Source organism: Cornus florida, unplaced genomic scaffold (genome assembly GCF_030987335.1).
Source record: "Cornus florida cultivar Cherokee Brave unplaced genomic scaffold, ASM3098733v1 CherokeeBrave_3.0.0_Hap2_Chr01, whole genome shotgun sequence".
Lineage (NCBI taxonomy): Eukaryota > Viridiplantae > Streptophyta > Magnoliopsida > Cornales > Cornaceae > Cornus > Cornus florida.
Window position 1 is genome coordinate 97889860 of NW_026775571.1, and position 19799 is coordinate 97909658.

The 19799-nt window shown below is 33.7% G+C and overlaps 1 pseudogene; it reads right to left on the reverse strand.

The window, feature by feature from the left end:
- Positions 1 to 4108: 4108 nt before the first annotated feature.
- On the reverse strand, positions 4109 to 4991 carry LOC132278447 (protein TOO MANY MOUTHS-like; annotated as a pseudogene).
- Between the last annotated feature and the right edge of the window lie 14808 nt (positions 4992 to 19799).

Below are 19799 nucleotides of genomic sequence, written 5' to 3' on the forward strand. Positions count from 1 at the left end.
TACTTATCCGTTGCCAGTGTCCTCCAATAGTGTCATTTTTGGTCATTTTATAAAATTATTTTTTTTTATACATTTTTTAAAATGGTTCAGTAAGGGTAATTTAGTCAATTTAGAGTTTAAATTTGTCAGAGAGACCTATTTATAAAAAAATTAAAACTTCAGGAGTGTTTTTTTGCATGTGAGGGACGTCTTCCAATAATGTCATTTTCGGTTATTTTACAAAATTATTTATTTTTATATATTTTATAAAATAGTTCAATAAGAGTAATTTAGTTAACTTAAGGTTTAAATTTGTCTGAACTTATTTGTACAAAATTAAAACTTTAAAGGTATTTTTTTTGTACGTAAAGAATGTGATATGTACAGTACATTTGTTTTCTGCACTTTACCCATACACACTCACACACACATATATATAGTATATATTAACACTACCATTATATTAGAGTAGAAACAAAACCATTATATAATGGCGTTGTTATATATATATATATATATATATATATATAATGTATATTATTGTTTTCTAAAGAGGCTTGTGTAGATAGAGAGTGTAGTGTTATATAATGGTGGAGGTTATGAATGGTATCTTTTATTCTTAAAGATTCGTTGAATTGTGAACCACACTCTACACCTTAGGTTCTAGCTTTCAAAGGTCTAAGGCTGAATTAAGTTTACCGATGGCAAAGAACACCGAAGTGGATCCGGTTCTAAGAATCACATAAAAGCTCCTTTATCTTTACGTTATAATATACGTTTTGCCTTTCTAATTTTTAGAAACGTTCAAGAAACGTGTATTATAATAATCTTATAATATAGAGTTGTTACGTGTACATTAACTAGATTCAATCCAAATTTAAGAATTTTCTCTCACCTTTTGGAATGTATTTTTTAGCTCTATATATTTATGCTAATAGTATATTAAATGTTTTTTTTAGCTCTATATATTTATGCTAACATATATTATCTCTCTTAAAAAAATAAAAAATAAAAAAATATGTTGTCACATATGTTGTCACAATTGTCAAATTAATGTACAGTATATTCAAATGAGTGTTCAATCACTTACCGTCATCGTATTATTCAAATCGCGATAAAACTATTTTCTCAATTAAATCTAAGATGAAAAGATTCACAACAATAGTTTATTAAGTGCTAAAATACTCCTATAATATGTTTACAGTGCGTATCACATTCACACCCCCTTATGTACTAAATAACCATTTTTGCCATTTCAAAAAATCATACATTTTAAATAATATGTAAAATGTGTATATAAGGACAATTTAATCAAATTATAATTTTTATGTGTCAAGAAAGACCTATTTGTATCAAATTAAAACTTTAAGGGTGTTAAAGGGTGTGATACTCACTATAAAAAAAAATACACTAAACCCAATTTTTGTGCCTACAATAATAGTGACGTAGATCACATCAATATTTTTGTCAAATTTATTATTACGAGACTACATGACGTTGATTTCATTAAATGTATTCCATTTATTTATTACAGACGATAATAAATAATTTTACTTATCGCCCTTGAGGTTAGGCGTAATTACAGATGGTACTTTTTAAGTTTCAAAAATTACACTAATCTTCCTCTAATGTGACCGCCGGCGAGTTGTGTTAGAAATTTATGTGAATATACTAATATACCCTCCATATTATAATACTAATGATAATGTGGTAGTAAATTACTCTTTTATCCTAAATAGGGATAACATAATAGGATAGCAGTGCAGAGATGCCAGATGCGGCGTACGAGAGCACGATGGAGGGTCCGGCAGCACTGTGAGCTTCTTTTTAGGTGAGGGGAAGATGACAGTGCCGACGATGGAGACGAATCCATGCCAGATCAGGTTCCAGCAAGTAAGGTGGCGCTTCGGCTTGATTTCTCTCTCTTTTCGGAGATCGATGAGCTCGGTGGACTCGTCGAAGCGACTGGAGAGGCGGTTCTTGAGGCGATGGAGAGTTTGGGGAGAGTGATGCTCTCTGTGTGGGTTTGGCTCGACAGATTGTTCTGATTGAATCAATCGGTGCGATGATTTATATATATATATTATATAGAGACATAGATGTGTATGTAACTGTTACTGTAAGAGGTGGCTAATACAAATTTATAAAGAGAAAAATAAATTGTGATAGGGATGCGATGATTTTCTGAATCTCCTTTGCAAGCCGGCAGCGGAGAAAACAACTGCGATGACGGTTGACATTTTTTTTTCTTAATCCCCAATCTTTGAGTTCTGAATTCGAATCCATGCTTGCGAGGTTTGTGTGTTGTACTGGTTTTGGTGATTCTAATTTAACTGATTCAATCATGTTATAACCTTGATATTGCGGTCACAGATTGTCAGTCACTTTGCAATTTACTTCAAATGACAGTAAGGTGAGAATTAAATACTGACTTTTCATGGACAACTATATCGTTGATGGAGTTGCATAGTGGTTGTTCAGTGGTGAAGGTCTGCTATTGCATTTTATGGATAATGACTGTTGTCGATATTGTAATTGTAATCAATTAAATGTATATGTAATCAATTATGATGGAGATTGTACATTGATAAATCTGGTAAAGAGGTTATAGAGAGAGTAGATTGAGAGAAGATGCTCTACAGAAATAGGATATAGGAGGCATTGAATTTGGATGTTTTAATACTCTTCTTCATCATTTTTTTAAATTTATTTTTATTTTTATTATATTGAAATTTAAATAAAAAAGTAAGGATGCAAATGTCTTTTCAACTATAGTAAGGGTAAATGTAGTTTTTCACTGGATGATGTCATCATAAGTGGCCATTGACTGACGTTGACCTTTATCGGAGAGGGCTAAGTGTGACAACGGAACAAACCTTGAGGGAGAATGATGTAATTTTTTAAACGTGAGGGGAATCACCTGCAATTACCCCTGGGAGTTGAGTGTAAGTACCCCTATAAAAATATATGTTGAATTTGATTATGAGATATTACTCTGGGATACTATTACTTTCTGTGCTTGCATTCTGGTGGAACTATGTGCGAGTTTATTTGTTGGACCATCTGGAAATGCTGAAATGACTTTATATAAAACCATCTTTCTGTGGTTGATCCGTGGCACAATAGGTTAAAATCATACATAATTTTCTTCGAATTTAAACCTCATTTTCTTTATATAAAATTGGAACTCTAGGATTTGAATGGTAAATTCTGATGCTGCAACTCTTTTTAAGATTATGAAAAAGCTGAATCTAATACTAATTTTCATTCCTCACTTAGCCTCTTTTCCCTTTCTTTGTTTGGTTCATTTCTTCTTTCTCTGCACCACATTTAATTGTTGGATTAAAAGTGGGAAATATGCCAGAATTACACAAGCTCTGAAATGGTATTTATAACCAAACTAATTAAGAACAAAAACAAATTTCCATTATGTAACAAAAGGCCTCGTATGAACAACAACATAAGTACACCTTCAAATGACATACCAGGATCCTTTGTCAAGGCATCACTAATTCATGACGAACCTCCCTCTACCTTCCCGGCATTAGGATAACTTAACCGTGTTTCATAGAAGGAGCCAACATCCCAATCAGGCCGGTCAACGGATCGAATTCGAATCAATCAAATTCATATTCGATTTGTTAAGCTAACGGAATATCGAATTCCGATCACTTATCTGAGTTATCAAATTGAATGTTTCAATTCATATTCAATTTAACTCGGATTCGAATATGATTGGATTTAGATACAGATGGATTATAGAATTGCTAATATATATGATGGTGAATAATATAACTATGCAATCAAATGAATATAATAATTAATATATGTTAATTTAATAGTAAATAACTAATATATATAACATTCATAGATAGTAAATTGTAACGCAACAATATAATTTTATATATATATATATATATATATATATATATATATATATATATATATATATAATTTGAATCAGATCGAATCAGTATCAGATCGGATTACCCATAGTCAATATCCGATTTGTTAAAGTAACATATTATCAGATTATGATCATTACCGAATTAATTTATTTAGGGATAATTTTACTTACTTCCCCTGATGTTAGATGTAATTACAAGCAGTACCCCTTACGTTTCAAAAATTACACTGTCCCCCCTCCAGGTTTGCTCCGTTGTAACACTTAGCCCCCTCCGGTGAAAGTCAACGCCGGTTAATGATGATTTTTGATGATATCAGTTATTTTTAACTATGTAATATCACATTTGTCATTATTATATTTGCAAAGACATTTTAACCCTTAATTTTGTATTAAAATAACCTATATACCCAGGGAAAAAAAAAAAAAACAAATACCCGTGAACTCATCTTCATCTCTTCCAAGACAATGAAAGGGAATGTTACCGGGTTCAGGCTCAGGTAGAGATACTTCAACTGGTTAAGAGCCGATCCACGGGTCTAATTAATTGGTTCCAAGACAATGAAAGGTACTGTAGTGAAGGAGGGAGTGAAGTGGGTGATAGAGAACCGGAGAGTGCGTTGTGCTTGAGGTCCAGGCGGGTTAGGGTTTGTGACGCGAACGTCGGGGCCGAACCGGAGAGACGATTGTGACCGAGAATGACGTTTGACAACGCCGGTAGACCTTGGACCGACTGAGGAATACTTCCATTGATTTGATTGTAACTGAGATCGAGGGTTCGTAGAGCACGAAGCTGATCTAGAGTTGCCGGAATCCTACCGGAGATGAAATTCCTGCTGACGGCGAGAAACAGTAGGTCATTCAACTAAGATAAAGTTTCAGGCCAAGCGCCAATGATCCGACCCGGAACAAAGGTGAACTCGGCGAGAACGGAGAGTTTTTCGATTGCAGGATTGAGGCGTTCGGTCAGACCAGGCGAACCGGCCCTCGGGTCACCGAGATTCAAAGCGATGACCCTGTCTCCATCGTAATACACGCCGGCGAAGTCGCGGGGCTCCGCCATGAAATCCCATATGGAGAAGAAGTCCGATCCCGGCATGTCTTCTAGGGCGTTTCAAAGCGATGACCCTGTCTCCGTCGCAACCTTTGATTGATATATAGTTCAGGGATCATCCATTTGACAGAGAGGGGCAACCACCCTTTGAAACTCCCCCAACTTTCTGAGCAGCGAGCCTCATTCTTAAACTAATGAGTTTTGAAACCCTACACAAAATCAAGATTGCAGTTGCAAAATAATTTAATATACTTTACTTTTGGGAAGAAAAAAATAATAATAATAATAAAATAATTTAATGTGATATTAATAAAATATTAGGGACAATATGATAATTTCAAAAAAATATATTCTTTATGTGATATTAATAAAATATTAGAAGGTATTTTAGTCATTTAACATGGTCAATGGCCGAAATAAAATGCCGGTCAGTTTGGAGGGAGGTCAGTATAATTTTTGAAACGTAAGGAGTACCGCCTGTAATTAGGTCTAACTTTAGGTGAGGTAAGTGAAATTATCCCATTTATTTTCCAATCTATATTCAGATAATCATACTCGGATCAATTTTAAATCAGAATCCGATCCACCGACAAGTCTAATCTCAATCCTCAATAGTGGATGAAAGCATCGTTAGTGTAACCACAATTGATCTCATACTTGGCCTCAGTTGAGGATTTTCGTGTGTGCAAGGTTTGGCTATCTGAGCCATCTGTAATCAAAACACAGCTTGATTTATTAGAATTAAGATCGCTTTTATAAAACTTAAATTCACTGGGATCTGTTTCCACCTTTTGGACTGAGTCAATGGGATAGTTATCACCAAGCCTGGGGTCAACCAATTTGCTTAGATCTTCTCTAGGATCAGGCTGACTATGAACTTCGTCAAACTGTGAAAACAATGTACACTTAAATTTAGTAATGCTTTTCATCACGCTTTTGACCTTTTTTTTTTTTTTTTGGTTTTTTTTGAAAAATTTTAAGAGTATTTTTTGCATGTATTTTTTTATCATCACATTATTATTATTATTATTATTATTTTGTCTTTTTCCCTACTTGAATTTGTTTGCCCTTTTTCTACTAAGATAAAGAGAGTATAGAACGACAAGTTTCACACACAAAGAAATATTATATTCTTACAATCTCTTATTTCAAATGTAACTTTCGAAAAAAAAAAAAAAAAATTCCTTATTTCATTGCACACATGCATGATTTGACCTAAGGAATCACTTCTTTCTCATAGATGTAGATAATTTTTATGCATATTGCAATACAGGTTAATCTCAAAGTTTTGTTTTTTTGTTTCTCTCTATATAAATTTTGTATGTATATATGTATTTTTGTGTAGCTTTTTTAAAATTTAGATTGGATTAGACTAATTAGTTACGATTTTCTTAATCTCTAGAATAGTTGAATTTCTCAAAATTTTACTTGGTATACTGTTGTATTGATTTTTAGTTTATAAGAATACATAGCATTCTTTCCAGATTCAATATCTGTATTTTTCAATATTAATACTATAGTATAATTTTGTTTTGAAAAAGTACTAGTAACAATGTTTATTTATCACTTTTTTTTTTTTTTTTTCTTTTACTTGCCAATGGTCAAAATTGATTTATTGTTGCTTGCTTTTTTACTGATATATTGTGTAATGATTATTAATTTGTGCAACTATTACATGAATTTCTTATTTTTTTATAAATTAAAATCTAATGGTTTAATTGAAAGTTTATATAATTTTGGCATAAATCTTATTTGTATTTAAAGTTTGATAAATTTTTTTTTTAAATAACTACTTTTTTTATTACTTAAATAAATTGGCAAAAGTTTAAACAAATATTTTTTTTATGAATATAATGAATAGTAAAATATTTTTGTTAACATAATATATATATATATTTCAAAATTTCTAATCAGGTAATGTTGCATATAATTTTGACCCCAATCTCAAAATCTTGACTCCACACCTCATGTCTTACTTTTTAAAAATTTACATATCAATATATTCCTGTTGTTACGGCCTTTAAATTTTTTTTCCGTTAAAGTCTCTGAAATTTTCTGAAATTTTTTTTGACTTTGGTTTGACCTTTCAATTAACGGTATTAGTAAGCCCCTTTCTTTTTTGTTTATTTGTTTAATTTATTTTTTTTGACTGCAAATTGGATGGACCCTAGAGTTACTGGGCTGGACCTATGTAACGTAGCTCAATGGCCCAATCTCAAAGCCCAAGTCAAATCAGACGGGTAAAACCAATATATTTATATTGACATACATGGCGCAGCGATTTTAAATATTCTTTCATAAATTTCCCAGTCCGATGTTCTCAGTCTCCTTTTTTCCCAGTCCGATGTGCTCAATCTCCTTAAGTTAGTAGCGAGATACCTCCTCTCTCTCCCCCATATAAATCGCTGCCCATGTTACAATATATATGTCCGTGTTACAATTTGCAGATTTTACAACTTCTGAATTTTTTTTTTTTTTTGTAGGCAAAAGGAAATAAGGGGAGTTCTCTGAATGATCCTAGCAAGCATATAGTTATCTAAATTGTGAAATTGTGGCCCCAATTTTGATGGGGCTTGATAATTTGTAGTATTTGTTTGCTGTAAATTTCTTGCACTTATTTTCATGGTTTTATAATATCTGTTATTTTTGTGATTGTGTTGTTGGTTTTGCTGTATTTGTAGTAACCTAAATCATCTTTCAGTGGAATATCAAAAAAGGAATGGCATCAACAACTATAGCATTAAAATGAGGAAGAGAGCACGGTGTACCTCTTCTTTTAAGCAACAGAAGGTGAGTTCTATTCCAATGACAGCAGAAATTAACTGTTGTCGGGAAAAAAAAGTTAAAATCTTTTTTTATTTTATTTTTTTCTTTTTCTTTTTGTAGTTCAGATTTTATTCATAACTATCAAGTTATTAACTCCACTGTATCAACTCCTCCTCCAGTATGGGAAATTGAGGTTTGAGTCCTAACAATGGGTGTTTGTCTTACATACCAAAAGAAAATTCACTGCTTACATGAACAACCTGAAACTGTCACGATGTTCTTTTGGTTATTGTTAATGAGGATTATGTGGTGGTTATTAAATTTTTGACAAAGTAGTACTTATTTAGGCTAGTAAAATATCTTCCTTAGAAAATAAATTTTATTTTATATTTTATTTTCTTGTGTTCGGCAAAGGTTGAGTGAGGCATGTAAAATAATTTCCCAATAAGTTATATTTGTTAGGTTTTAATATTTTTTTCTTCCTAAATATTTTACAACAACCAAACACCAAAAATTAAAAAAATATTTTACATCTAAACAAACTGAGCCTTATTTATTTATTTATTTATTTATTTTTTCTTCATGAATAAATACTCATTCTTCTCCAATTGTGATGTTTTCTATATATGGTGATCATTAAATTTTTTAGTAAAGTAGTGGTTTCAATTATTATTGTTAATGATGGTTTATTTTTCTTGTCTTTACAATTATTTGGATGTTCAGAGAAAAGAGCATATGGAGAATGGAATTAGTGGATTGCCAGACGACATCCTCATTGCCATCCTGTCTCTTTTGACACTTAAGGAAGCTGCATGTACTAGTGTTCTCTCATGCAGATGGAGATATTTATGGAGATATATAACTGCTAGTTTCAAGTTCGATTCAAAGACATTGCGAGCTCCTTCAGCAGATGGTACTTCACATGAAGAACCTACTAAGTGTAGGAGTTGGTTGAGCAGTACTTCTCATTTTGAAGACCCTACTAAGTATTTTAGTTCGGTGAATAAAGTCTTGGAATTGCATCTTGGCACCTTTATAGATGAAATGAGGATTTCTTTTTGTTTCCATGGGCACTACCCTCGCGATATCAACGATTGGATTAAGTTTGCAATAGAAAAGGGCGTTCAAAGGTTTGAATTGGATGTGTTGGCTGGCATGTTACCCGGTCCGTGGCTTAAATTTTACGATTTTCCAAGCCTGGAAAGCTTCAAATTCATAAATAGGACTTCAAACAGTCATCATGTTCACGGACTATTGGTTTCACAGATGGTTTTGCTCCCTAACCATCCTTTGTTTGGTTGGTGTTAATATCATGGAGGAGGTGCTTGAGAATTTGCTATCCATTTGTCTGTTTCTTGAACAATTATGCATTGTGGGATCAACATCTCTAGTGAATCTAAAAATTGCTGGCCCATCTCTCAAATTGAAGTGCTTAGAGATCTCTCGGTGTCACTCTTTGGAAAATCTTGTAATTTCTGCAATAAATCTTTTCATTCACCTACTTTGGACGAGATATAAGTGTGCCTTTTAAAAACGTCCCTCTTCTCTCTGAGCTATCTGTTGGGGGAGATTTTTGTTCATCCTTTGTTTTTGGATCTTGCAAGCATTCCAACTATATTGCTCAAATAGAAAAGCTCAAGTTATAAGTGTTTCCTGAGGTTACAATACACCATCATTGCGCGATTGTAAGCTTTTCTTTTCTTTCTTTTTTTCTTTTTTGGTTGTGGTTGTCGTAAACATCATGATCAACTTGTGGTTGCTTTTGGTTTAGGTTTTCCATTGGTTTCCCAAGTATTTTCGGGAGCTGGGTAATCTCAAGGAAGTGGAATTGTTTGTCCTGGGAGATGCAGGTGACAGCCTTCTCAGTTTAGTTTCTGTGATTAAGGCGTCTCCTAAATTGGCTACGTATACTGTTGAGGTAAGTATCCTTTCTTTGTAATTTAAGGTTTGTTTTCTGATGGAAGTATTATTATTGATTTATTTTTAATTTTTTTAATTACTTCTATGATTTTAAATTGACTTAAATGTAGAGTGATAAGAACAAGAGAGGGCGAGGTGAAAGCAAACAGGTACATATATGATAGAATATAGGGTCTTTGTTGAAGAGGCTGAGGAGGTGAAAACGGTGTCATTGAGTCCGCGCCGCATCAAATAGTGAGTGTATAACGAAGGACTACTGTTAGTAAGATGGCACACAACTGTATCAGTGAGTAAAACGATTAGGTAAACTAAGTTGTCCATGACCAATCACCATTATGAGTAGGGAAATCTTCCAACTTCAGAAAGATGATAATGTCATTAAATTCCATCACCCTATCTCTCTCGCCGCTGCAAGTAAATTCCAATCTACAAGATAAAAGAGGAAACACATCGCACTTGATTTGTTACTGAAAAAAATATTTAAAATTGACCCAAATTAAATTTAAAGAACAAGTTGAAGATGAAGAAGAAAACAATTGAATGTAATGCATTCCTAAAAATTGCCATTCAATTATGAAAAAAAAATGCCATTCCAAATGCACCCTTAATTTTGAGAACTTTGTAGGTTTGTGCTTTATATGATTTAAGCAACCTAAGTAAAATCTTTCATGGAGGCCTTCTGAATTTACTACAGCTATTCGTCAAGTGTTGGGGAAAAGTAGACAGATAGAATGGAATGGGATAAGAGGCTGAGAAATATAAGAATTTGAAAGAGGCATATCTTATAGTGTCCTCAATTATGAAAAATGAAATTAAGGAAAAGAAAGAGAGAAGAAATACATATCATCAGGGCACAAACATAAATTTATAAAAAGATCTATTGATCCTAGCCACTCTTATCTTGTTTAACCTTACCTGCTATGTTTTTTCATGTGATTAATATGTGATTACAGACGAAAAAAGTCGAAGTCTTACAATATGTTACTAGAATGTAAATCATGTCAATACGTTATTACCAGCCTAAATAAAAGGGAATTTGTACCTAATGCTTAAAAGTATAAAGTGCTTAAATTGATAAATTGTAGTGAGCTAACTTACAATTAGAATTTTATGATAAAAATGAACATGGGATTCCCATCTTACTCTTGCTTTATCAAATTTTATAATGTAACATTTGGATGGTCATTTGTTTGACAAATTGGGCCTTTCAAGAAGCAAAATTTCTGTATGCATGTGCTATTTGTACTTAAATAAAATGGAACTTGTATAAGTTTATGGATTATGTAAGTAAATATTGTTTTATCTTCTTGCTTGTAAAGTTGCAATGGTTTTACAATTTTATAATGAAAAAGGCTAATTGCGTAGCCACCAATGTAAGGTGTTAGAAAGGCATAGTGGATGCAAATCTAACCTTTCATATTAATAAATAGAGTGGTTATTCTTAGCCTTAAAACAGTGGTCAGGTGCTAACAGCTTGGCCTTCCATTGCACAAAGGATAATGGCTCCGAGCTACCGTATTTCTGTTCTGTTACTTTTAGCGCGGGGTTTAAACAATTGTATGACCTTTTGTTATTTTTATTTTTTAGGTAAGTAGTTCTGTAACGTTTTTACTATGATAAAACCTTTAAATGGGGACTCATTATTAGTTTGGATATCATTGTATATTATTGGAAGAGAGTGAAATATTGCTATGAAGTTGAAGTTTGGCCACTTATTGCATTGGTAAGGCGGCAAACATTATCCCCTTGTGTTTGTAACCTTTTTCTTGGATTAGGGGAGGGTGGAATTGAATTTTTCAATCATACCTGGTTCAGGGAAAGGTCTAGAGGCAGATCAGGTTTTGGTTTGATTGGTGCGGGGGTCGGGATAGGCCAATAGCAAGGGTTTTCTAGAGGTTATTTAGGATATCTCTAGATGGTCATGTCTTCATAGCTGTTTGTTATCGCCTTGATAGCGGAAGGATGCTTTGGGATATGTCATTTGTGAGATCTCTTCAGGATTGGGAGATGGAAGACATTGTTGAGTTCTTGGCATTGTTGTACCATTAAAGGGTAGTATATATAAGGGGGGTTGATGTATGGGTTTGGGAGGAATCCATGGAAGGTCAGTACGAGGTGTCCTCTGTTACTGGAGGCTTCCAAATACTCGAGGGTCCATTATTCCAAGGAGGGCAGTTTGGCGTACCAAAAGTTCCCTCAAGGTTGCTTTTTTTGGATGGACGGTTGTTTTTGGTAGGATTTTTACAACTGACAAGAAAGAGGGTGTGAAATCTTGGTAAATTAGTGCTGCATGTGCAAGAGGGATGGATAGTTGATTGATGATCTTCTCTTACATTATGCGGTGGCTAGGGATGTGTGGACATATTTGTTTCCCTTTTTAGTTAGTTGGGTCTTGCCATGTTCCACATTGAGCATGCTCGAGGTTTTGACTGGTGGTATAGTCGGGTCTCTAGCCTGGGATGCACGGAGAGTGATTCCGCTTTGTGTTTTGTGGGCTTGTGGTGTAGAAAGAAATATGGAAGGAATCTTCTATTTTGGTATTAAAACTGTCCATTCTTTGTTCTTTTTTAGTTGGGTTAATGGGAGGGATTGTATTGGATTTTGTAGCCTCTGTGGATGGTTTGAGGGTATAGGGGACTCTTTTGGCATAGTGTTTATTGTTTTGTACATTTTCTCTTGGGCGTGCTCCCTTTTTGAATGCTTTTAATGAAATATTACTTAGCGAAAAAAAAAAAAAAAATTTGTTAACCTAAGGACATCAGGATAATTCATGCACGATTCACTTCGTGGTCATTCCTTGAGGAATTAACTTGATTGTTTAAATTTTGTGATGTTCTTAAGCATGTTCAATCTCCTTGTACTGCTAGAAGTAAATTTGTATGGAGAATTGTTCACTTGAATCCTCCCATTTTCATGAAGTGAATTTTATTTTCATGGTTGACATTGAATAGTGATTGAATTAGAATGAGTGATTTGATAAGAATCAGGCTTCTGTCATGGTAAGGAATCTTTATTTTTTTATAAACACCCTCAGCTTCTAATCTATGATTACTCTCTGGGAGTGGCTATTGATAGTGTTTTGTAGCTTCCAATACCAGTTCAAGCAACTGGGGACAGTTTCTGTAGGGATACTGAAAATAACCAAATTGTGGTAGTGTTTCTTTGTGGATTTCTTATATGGATGATTCCTGACGTTATATCCAGAATTGATGATCATTGTGTAACTGAAAAAATTTGTTTGTGACATTGCTTTTTATGACAATAGTTTGTTGCATTACCCGATGGCATTACTTGAATCACCACTGAAAAAATATAAATCTATATTCGTTCCCCATACACAAGGCTCCTACATCTAGCAAGGCCTGAAAGAGGTGGATGGTAAGCAGCCTTGCTCCTATTTCTAGGTAGGCTGATTTCGGGACTCGATCCCGCGTCATTGCGGGTAATGGATGAGCACTTGAATCACAATGGGTCCGTTTGGTTTGAAAGAAGAAGCAGGAAAGGAAAGAAATGGAAAAGATTTAATTTTTTGGAGTTTGGATAGGATAAAAGGAAAATTTATAAGAAATTAGGATTCCCGCAAGTGGTTGAAAATTTTAGTTTCCCGCAAAATTTGTGTTTTATATTTTAGTTTCCTATTATGTCCTTACTAGTTGTTTCTCCATCTTTCAGTCTTAACAATTTTGAACAAGCCTCAAAATATTTGTTCAATTGTGCTATAATGTAGTTTATGTAGATCACGAGTTGGGTGCTTTGGCTATGAATACTAGATTAAAGGAGGTTTATGAGAACCAGTTTCCTGACAATATTAGAACTCTAGCACAGGAAGATGTACTGATGACAAGATTAGAAGTGCAGAACAGAAAGATGTATTGATGACAAGATTAGAAGTGTAGAACAGGAAGATGTATTGAGACACTGATGTGTATTTTGATGTTTTCTGATCAATGGTCTAAAGGCGAACATTTGACATTAGGTGAAAGTCATAGGCAGTGTCGTAAGTCTAACCACCACTTAAATTTGTGATCCATGCCCATGCTCTAAAAAACTTCATTTACAACATATTGTTTTTTCGCAGATGTATACCAAAAAAAAAAAAAAAAATGTACATTGGTTCATTGTAAATGGCAATGAAATAGTGAATCTTCATATTTTATTGTAAAAAATTCAAAAGACGCGCACTTTAAATTTTGGTATGCTATATCATCTTCTTCATTGCCACTTGTAAGTTGTAATGAGAGTCATATTAAGAATAAAGTTAAACCATTAATGATTTCCGCATAAGAAAAATATTAGGAAACCTTTTTTCAAATACGAACAATTTAAAAATGGATATGAACAGTTATATTATTGTTTGGGTATAAGGAAAGATTTATCCAACATAAATTCATTTATTTTTCTAGTATTTGAAATTACAAGGATAGGTTTGGTAAGTATGATCATTTTCTTTTCACTTTCATACTATTCAAACTAACAAAACTATATTTTTCCACAATTTTCTTGAAAATTTTTCATGTTAACCAAATGCATGTAGTTATTTTATCTAATCTTCGTGTGTAAACAAGTATTTATCTGACTATCTTCCTTTATGTAGATGATTCTAAGTTCAAATAGACAGGTACTAAAAATTACAAATCTGTATTGGTTTAAAAGTTCGCTATACTCTTAACCTTGTCTACAAATAATGCCGTCTCCTGTGGTGCTGGCAGGTAAGAGGGGGTGATCAAATTGCAGAAGTAAATGCCGAAAAAGAGGTGACTAAATGCCATCATCAATGCCTTAAGGTGGTGGAATTGGTTGGTTATGATGGGAGTAGCAGCGGCGAAGTTGATCTTGTTTTGCACATACTTGAGGTTGCCGCATCACTAGAGAAGATAATTATTGATCCTCGTCCTGTGTTAGATTATAAAGATCCACCGAAAAGAGCCAGGAAGATAGAAGAGGCTAGAGAGTGTGCCACGCAGCTAAAAACAATATTACCTGAAACCGTTGAATTAGTGGTTCTTTAGTTAATTAAATAAATAAATAATCCCAGAGTAATAATTTTAGTGATTATTTACCTATTCTGTTCATGCTTAACTTGTATGTGTGCCTACTTAAAGATAAGTTGTATAACTGGGTTTGAAAGTTCAACATAATTTATTAAATCTCGTATCTCACAATTATTTGCCAAATTTCTATTTTTGAGTGCTCCTTTCACATCCAATGCAGTTCAACCAAATCTTGTTTAATTTCTATTATTGAGTGCTACTTTTACATCCAATGCAGTTCAACCAAATCTTCTTGGTGGTAGCTTCTAATTTATTGGGTAGTTTGTTATTATTTATTTTATCTAATGTTCTGTGTAAACAAGTTTTTATTTGACTATCTGATTGGTAGTGACAATTACAACTTTTTTATATTGTTGTAAGAGATTATTCATAACCTTGTCTTGTTAGTTTGTAAGGCTCTCATTCCTATACTTTGTTGGTTACAAATAATATATTATTTGTCTCTACAAATAACTGCAATCTTTTCACCATTCTAAAATCGTCGGATCACAACAATCCACATCACTTTGGAAGATTCAAACAATTCTTCACTACTAAAATGTCATCATCTATGAAATACCGACATGGCTCTAAGGGTCTATGTACCAGTGTCGGACACGTGTGTCCTAGGCTTGGGCACGTGTTTTACATGCTCTAACCGTATCTTGCATTTTTTAATATATTCGATGCTACCAGACACTGATTGGACACGGCCGAACACTAATCGAACATGCACTGATCTGATTCCCATATATCGAGGTATGACATTCTCATCTTGAGACTGAGTTGTTTCACTGTGCCTCTTTTGCCTAAAGTAGTGAAGGAAGAAGATGAAGAGAGCCAAACAGGAAGAAGTTGAGAAGGAAGCCAAACCAGTGTAACATGGTATCATATATATTTGTTTTTTTTTTTTTTTTTTAATAGAATATGTGCTATTGACTTTATGTTTTTGAAAAAAAAAAAATGATTGGCCTAATTTAAATGAATTATATTTATTAATATATATAAGAAATTAAGTAAAAGTGAATATTTTTTATATATAATAAAAATTATATTATTATTTTATTGTCGTATCTTTGCCGTGTCCATGTCTTATTTTTTTTACCGTACCCGTTTACCGTGTCTGTGTCCATGCATTGCCCCTAGGTGGCGTAATTGGTTGGGATGGCCCCTTTTGGAATTTGATTAGACGGATATTTTTGGAATTGATTGGGAGGATTAGTAGTAATATTGATTTTATTTTGCATTTACTTGATATTGTCGCACCACATTGTGTCATGCAGTTAGAAACAAGATTATTATACTTTATTTAGTTTAAACATTAAATAAATAATGGAATTGATTGAGTTTGTTTGGGAGTAGGAGCAGCAAAATTGATCTTATTTTATTGCCGCATCACAAACGTCTGCTAATATATATATATATATATATATATATATATATATATATATATATATATATTTCGAAATATGTATGAAATGATCATCTCTATTTCATATTTTCGGTTGTAGTATGACATTTATATTGAAGTTCATTTACTTGTTTTAATATGCTTGATTAGAAAGTTTACCAATTGAGTTGTAGAAAAGAACATGAAGGAAGCAAAGCAGCAAATCCCACCAAGAACGACTTCTTATTGAATTTCGATAATTGATTTCTATGTTTCTGCACTAACATCCTTCTAATAGCAACCAAAGTTCATTATTCAAATACTTCTTAAATGAACTCTCTAGTTTACAAGAAATTTGTTCTGGTGCTTATATTGCAACTCTTAACAGAAATGCACTAAAAAAAGTTATTGTTTTCAGAAACACAAGAATGCTGATATAGGGTCCCCTCTACTTCATTGATGAATGAGTGTGGACTCAAGTCCTACATCTAGAAATAAAGGGGTTCATTGATTTATTGCAAATTTGGTGACAGAGGATCCATCTCCACATGCCCTACACTGATTTTTAGATCCGCCTCAATCCGTGTAAATATTCAGCGTTTACAATTTTGCCCAAAACGTCAACGCATATAAATCTCAACAAACCTCTCCCTGAGATGTCACAAACATGCTCTCACTCAAAATAGTCCATTATTCTTGGAAGTACCTCCATTAGGTTGGGATTATATATAGCATAGACAATTCCTAGTCAAGATCATAATGTTAAGAGTTAGATCACACCTACTATTGCAATACTCTCAAGGCTCCATGAAGCGACCTATGTGGGTGGGTGCGAGAGAGACATTTTGCGAGTTACCACATTGAGCGAGCTATAAGTTGTACAATCTCATATCGCTTGGGTAAAGTATAGATGAAATGCTTATATGTACTAGTGCTATCTCTAAATGGTATGAGGCTTTTTATAGTAAAATCCAATAACAAAACCATGCGAGCTTACGCCAAAGCAAAAAGTCTTACAATAAATGACTAAGATCTATACACACGTCACCCATCAAAGGGTAACAAGAATATTTAAGATATGTATACTCTACATAAGTGTAGCATGCAATCCCCTTTGACTTGTAACATTTTGCAATAAATCATTTCTTAAATTTTTTTTTGGTTAGAAATTCTCCTCAACTAATCAAAGGGGTTACTTTTACTAAAATACTCCCGACAAGGGTAACAGAGAGTTGAAGTGCTACTTGTGCGACGGGTAGCGCATGTGGGACTGCGTGACACTCCCTAATTTGCATATATAAGTTGGTCCGGCTTATACACAAAAAATATGAGACATCCACACCTTATAATAAGCAAGCACATAATACAATATGCTATAAAGAAAGAAATATTAATGGCGGAAGTAATAACTATCAATAAATATATTCTTAAATCTATAAATCACATTTGGAATCACGTAAAACAATGACTCATAAATCCAAAACCATAAAATACTATCCATAAATCATAAAAGTCTAGAAAGGGTACTAAAAAAACCCTACACTGAAATAACTGAAAAGAATGGATGACCACAACAAGCTATGGAGTGTTGAGTCCTCAACTAGTCAACCCGAACTGTCTAGGACCTGAAATATCAACAAAAAATGGGTTAATTCCACGAACAAATCTTCTTTACTATAGCCCAACAGAGTACCGATAAACCTATCATATGAAATAAAACGAATACAATAACAAATACAATCCCTGACCCAATACCCAAAAATATGTGCTCAGCAATTATACGCATACGAAAATAGGTAACTCAACCACGCCTTAGTTAATCAACCATGCCAATAATTACTTGTGAGACTGCATTAATAGTCAGCCCACAGTGTTTCCATAACACATTCCACATTCACAATATAATAATTATCATTTAGCACATATAATATGGAATTAATGACCCTTTCCCATTATTAATTTTGGTGTAGAATTATGCATGTCGAGCCTGGGGTCCTGGGGGGCGGCCCCCCAAAGACCAGAAAACACCCTAAAATCGCTATGCCAAAACTCAACTTTTCGGGAAAATAGTCGGATTTAGAGTACCGAAATTTATCTCTAATTACAGTGGTCGTTTAATGCAACGAGGTTTAAACCATCCACGTATATAATACGAAATTCCAGAAACTGAAAAAGAAACTATTTAATCATTACGAATAAGAAACTGGAAATTTCATCTCAAATTTGCATAACAATATAACGCATGCGAACCAACAATACAAGCACATAAACCAGTTTCAAGCAGAATATTCAAACCAGAAGAATGGTAACCTAATTAATATTGGTTCATGCAATTCAGATTAACAAGGATTTCAAGGTTTAATATATAATTTTCAGAATCAAATCCTAGTTTGAACAGTACATAATCGTGTGAGTGTGAGTGTGAGTGTGTGTGTGTACATACATATCGTTTCAGAGGTGAAACACTTATAAATCCAAATTGGAAGGGAAGATAAGGTACTTGCCTTATGAGATTAGGCAGCACCACAAATCCTCAAGCCTCTAGCTGGTTTCTCCTCCACGAACCACCTCCACAAACCAGAACGTATAAAACCTAGGGTTTCTGTCACTGTTCTGTCTCGTTCTCTATCTCTCTCTATACGTATAGTCTGATTATAATTTAATCGTAGTACTAAGGCTAACAAAATATAACGTAATACTAAGGCTTACTAAAATAAGCTCATCAAAGCCCAATTCGAAATCTCAGCTTACCCATGAAACCCCATGGACCGACAGCATGCAATCCAACCCAAATATTAAAAACCCAAAAAATAAATAATACATAATTAACACAAAATTCACACAAGTCAACACATAACTAATTAACCTTAACCAAATTTAAAAACATAGTAATCCCATTTAACTAATCCATAAAATTACGGGGTATTATAGACTACCCCAATAAGAAAACTATGAGTGTCCTTCTAATGAAGGCAAAGGTAAGGGCAAGGAGGACGACTCGTCATCAAACAGCGACAAGGATAGGTGCATGGGGGCATGCAGATGTTGAGTAACATGGCACATGACACCAAAAAGAAAGGCAAGGAAAAAAGGTAGCTAAGGTGCACTACGTGGATGCATAGGTTGGTGGCAAGACCGTGCAAGCGCTGGTGGACATGAACGCCACACACAACTTCATTACCCAGCAGGAGGCGCAGAGAACTGGATTGAAGGTGAGTGTGATACCCCTCAGTTCTAGAGCCACGGGTGATCAAGTCCGAGCACAGAATACGAGGGATATCAAACAATTAATATTTAAACAACCATTTGAATACAAAAAGAATAATAAAGAATAAATAAATAATAAGCTGAAGGAAACTAAATAATAAATTCCTATTTTAAAATCCTCAAATAAATAATAATTAAAAATCCAATAATAAAATCCTCCAATCTTCAGATACTAGTAATTAATTAAACTACAACTCGAGAATCCATCCTGTGGACCCCTAACTGAAATAACTGAACCGAAATAAAAAATAATAAGTAACTAATAAAGACGAGTCCTACGTAGAGTCGGAAGAATGAATGACTGTTTCTGCTCGGCACGAAAAATCTCTAATACTGGAACTGACGAACACCTGAAAAATAATGGTGGGTCAGGCCCACGAACAAGTTCTAATCTACTACATCCCAAACAGAGACCCGATACACGTACACATCCTAATTAATTCAACAATAACTAAATAGTCCATATGTAGATATATACACACTAAAGGA